The sequence below is a fragment of the Corvus brachyrhynchos genome, unplaced genomic scaffold (assembly GCF_000691975.1).
Source record: "Corvus brachyrhynchos isolate BGI_N302 unplaced genomic scaffold, ASM69197v1 scaffold33, whole genome shotgun sequence".
Classification (NCBI taxonomy): Eukaryota; Metazoa; Chordata; class Aves; order Passeriformes; family Corvidae; genus Corvus; species Corvus brachyrhynchos.
In genome coordinates, this window is record NW_008237254.1 from 722,390 (window position 1) to 726,926 (window position 4,537).

The 4,537-nt window shown below is 37.9% G+C and overlaps 1 long non-coding RNA gene across 1 annotated transcript in view; it reads right to left on the bottom strand.

Annotated features, from left to right (window-relative positions):
- Positions 1–1,697: 1,697 nt before the first annotated feature.
- The window catches only part of LOC108445747, a 12,973-nt gene continuing 10,133 nt past the window's right edge, over positions 1,698–4,537 (bottom strand). The window contains exons 2-3 of the long non-coding RNA XR_001860704.1: positions 2,574–2,707; positions 1,698–1,941 (exon numbers count right to left, since the gene is read on the bottom strand). This is a non-coding gene — a long non-coding RNA (uncharacterized LOC108445747). The remainder of the gene's footprint in view (positions 1,942–2,573; positions 2,708–4,537) is intronic.

Here is a 4,537-nt window from a genome sequence, read left to right on the forward strand (position 1 = left end):
TAGTCAAAGTAGTAGAACAGAGCTCGATGTCTAAAAGAGACCTCCATCTTTTATCTCGTGAGCTACCAGTTAATACCATTCAAGACAGCCACACTGGCACACACCAGCAAGAGCCATGCAGACAGTGTGAACCCATTCTGGTAATGACTAGCACAGCACAAGAAGATGGAGTAGATGTGACTGTGGGAAGATGAGGAGAGAGAAAGGGAGTGAGAGAAGTGAGCAAGGCTGAAAGCTAACACAAAAAACAGTCTTGTTAATTTTGGCCTGGTGTTTTGGTTTATCCATGTGTGTCTATGTGAGATGCCTCCACACAGAACCAATCTAGGACTGTAATAGAAGTATCAAATATGTTTCTTTTCCAGCATCCATCTTGAGTGATTTTTGGTATGGGTCTTTGTGACTGGAGTAAGTGGATGACCAAAATATCCAGTCAAATATGTCATCTTTTGTCAATCCAAAGATATGGCCTTCAGATACTTGCCTGGATAGTCTAAACCAAAGACATTCTGGAGGTGGGTGAAGCTCACATTTACCAGGGTGTGTTTAAACCCATTACTGAATTCTTCATATTCCTGCTTACTTTTATCACCTCAATGAAATCTATTTGGTTTTAAATATGTTTGCTTTCTGTGTATGCAGAAGAGTTGATCATCTCTCTTATAATTTCTCCTGGTAATGTTACAGCTTCAGAAGAAAACTATCTATATTGTGTAAGTTGCCGGTCATGAAAAATTAATAATTGTCACATTGTTTTTTTCCCCTGCTGTTCTGAATCTGAACAGAACAACCAGGAAGTGAATCAAGTACTGGATAGACACAAACCAGCTTAGTGTTCCTAAGTCATTTCCCCTTCCATTTCGGTAAACCATCAAGGCATCACAACAAAATATTGATAATGCAATTGTGACAATAACATTAAAATGAGAACATAATAATAGCAAGTGTGAATGCAGACATGAAAAATCTAGCCATTTACTGGGACATGTGCTTTCCCTCATGAGTCATTCACCTATGCCTCCAAATGCCTTTAAAAGGGATGGGCTGGTTAGCTCTCTACTCTGTACCACACCTCCAGGAGGACTGTCAGACCAGCTGCAAATCTGTTGTGATTGCAGAGAGATGGGGCCTATGCCTGCAGCAGACCTCTTCACCCATGAATCCAAACATCTGCTCCTTTCTTATGCAAAGTCAGCACTAAAATTCTTAATTTTTCATTGTGTGAGTATCCTGCTCCCAGAAACTTCTTCTCCATCACTACCAGCCTAATGTCATAAACACTTGATCTCGCATACCGTATCACTTGATATGATGAGTACCAGCATAACCACTTATAAAAGGGCCAGGGGTTGGCACATCCAGTAATGGGCCGATGCTGATGCTGCGCAGATGGTGGATAACTACTTACACTGAGTAACTAGGAACTCTGAATTAAAATTCAGATTTGCTTTTTTTGATCTGCAGTCAATCATACTCACGTTCAGATACTTGACAGGAATTTTATCACATTCAAAGTAGTGTAGAAGGTTTTGAAGTTAAATTTTTCTCCATTATTTTTGATATTTTCCCCCTTCTTACCTCCTGTTTTTATTAAGGTACCCAGGACTCCCCCAAAATGAAATAAATCACTCTTAAGTTAATTCATACTGTTATGTTTTGCTTTTATTTCAAACAATTAAAATAATGATATTTGTTTCTCTAGTTTCAAAAACCCTAAACCAAATCCCAAAGCAGGAGAAAAAGACAACTACTCTTTTGCTTATTTCCTCACTTGCAACCTCTTAGGCTAACAGAATAATTTCATCAAGGTAGCATGCTTTGTCTGCATTAAGTGGATTTAAGCTTTGAAGAAGCAATTATCCAAGCTGTACATATGTATTTCACTCTCTGTCATTACTTGTAAACCGATCTCAGGCTTGAACTGATCTTCTCCATGTTCCTCTGTAAGGAGAGACACAAAGTAAGTGTTTAACAATGCTGCTGGTGTTAGAGTATTTCCTTCTTATAAACTGTCCAGTATCAATTTGAAGTGGCCCAGTGGTTTCTTTAATCCCTTGATTAAGTGTTTCCAGGATAACATTTCAAAAGCTAGCAAAAGTCATGTCATTAATATACAGGTACATGGGCTGTGCACTCACTGTTCTCACTCCAGCCCACCATGAAAAGCAGGTAGCCTCATGAATAAGCAGATGCATGCAAAATATTTTGTTCCACAGGAATTGATTGCTCTTCTCCTGCACATTGATTTTAGTGCTGTAAAAGTCTCAGACATCCATTCTGAAATACTCTGAGAGCATCTGAGAGCTGCAGTAGGCAACATCCCTTTTCAAAAGCAAAAACTTTTGCTTACTGAAAACTATTCCTTCAGTTGTATGTATGAACCTAGGAAATTTTTAAAAAGAAATATCAGATTCAGTGTTAAAATCTAAACAAGCTATGACAACGTATTTTGTACTCATCATACAGAATTGTCTTGCACAAATGACAGAGACCGCACAGGTATTCAGCTGACACAATCAGGTACACATATTGCACAAGGAGGCAGGGCAGAAAAAAGAAAGCATTATTAGTACCTTGGGAAAATATATTCCTGCTCGTTCTTAAATCCCTCTTGATGGCAAATATGATAGAAGAGATTCAGACTTACGTCTGTGTTTTTCCTAGAACTTCATGTAAGTGTTTTTGACCTGCGGATATCTTGGCTGTCCTGCAAAGAAATTCACAATGATTGTAAACAGAGCTTGGAAAGAACAAAGCAAGGATCTACCAAATCTAATCATTCTAGATAAGAATCGATGCATCTTAGGAGGTAATCATAAAGTACAGAGTACCTCATTTTTTATGCCTTTGTTAGAAAAATAAGACAAATTTTCTCTGAGTTTAAATGACAAACCAAACACTAAGATATGAAAAAGTTAACATATAAATGGCATGAACAGGAGAACACATGCTGAGTAAACAAGAGGAACAAGTTGCTTTAGACACTGAATTTTCACTGATTCACATGCTTGTGAAAGAGGCTTATTTTCTTCACTTACTCATTTTAAAATGGAGTAAAATTGATCAAATTTTTCTCTTCTCTGTTAAGAAGTTTCTATTGAACTAAAGTGAACATGTAAGAGTTTTCAATTAAAAAAAAAAATATCTGCTGCAAAATCTCTGAATCCCTAAGTCCTCTCCCTGAACACAGCTATTGTTCAACTTGAAAAATTGCTTGTGTTTAATTCCAGATTCTATATACTATATTTCTGGGATTGTTCTTAAAAAGGACATGCTTTATTTTCTTCTTCATCAGCCATTTTTTGCCTATTGGGACCTCATTGTCTCAGAGGTTTCTGGGACTGTCTGCCACTGAGAAGCAAAAACCGGAATATTTCTTGCAGAATGACATTGTCAAACACGTCCTGCCGAATTTCGTGCTGGTCACCAGCTTTATGTTTTGAAAGTGGCATTGTGTTGAGTGGTTTTAGAAATATGTTTTCATTTTGCAAGTGGTTAATTTAATGTGTAAGTTCTACATTTTTGCTGTGTTTTCTGTATTTTGATATGGGATTTCTAAAATATGCCAGATTTGCTTTTCACATATTGTAAAGCTGAGTTCTAATTTTTGTTTCTGTACCATACAGCAGGTTCCTCTATAAATCATGTGTTGAAATACAGGAAATATTTAACTGCATTAGAGTTTAGTAGAGTGGGCAGTATTTAATACAGTCTTACAGCCCCCTATGTGACTTCACTGAAACAACTTTTACTACATCTACAAGAAGGTTCCTATGATTCACAGCTTGATCATATTTCTGCAATGTCCTCCAGGTTCTGTGCAGGGTTATAACATACCAAAATACAGCAACAGTTTAGAAGAGTGTAAGAAAAGCAGCTTTTAAGGATTCAGATTCTCTTTCTAGTCATCGGGCTTTTTCAAAGAAAATGTCTATCCTGATACAGCAGTCCAAAAATCACGTTTAGGATAGATGTTTGAATATTTGAGAATAGGAGAAGAATAAAAGTCTTTGTATCTGCCCACATCCTACAAAACACTCAGGTTGAGAGAATTCTGAACCTGTATGAAGGGTCCTGGAAGTGAATTGTGAATCATAGAGCTGGAAGTTAGAAATTTGTCAGTTTCCAGTTGACCAGGACCTTCCCAGATGTCCAAGATGATCCAAATATCAGTAAGAAAGGCCTCACAATGACATCAGCCAGATCTCTGGGCCAGTGTTATTTCTGGCTATTGCTATTTTGCTATTAACACACATGAAAAACACTTTTTATTGTCCCCCACAGTTCTTGTCCACTTCAGCTCCAATAGACTTTCAGACACACAGATCTTCTCCCTACAGTGGTGACCAGTTATCTCTGTATGCCTCCCATGTCACATGATCTTTCCTCCACTGGCCATATGTTGCAGTGGGGATACTGCAACACGCATATACCAAACCAGGAGTCCCGTGGAAAGGAAATATATATGGACAGACAGATTCTTGATAGTTGTTTCAAAGAGATGTTTATTTCTCCAGCCGCATGGCCGGAGCTCTGC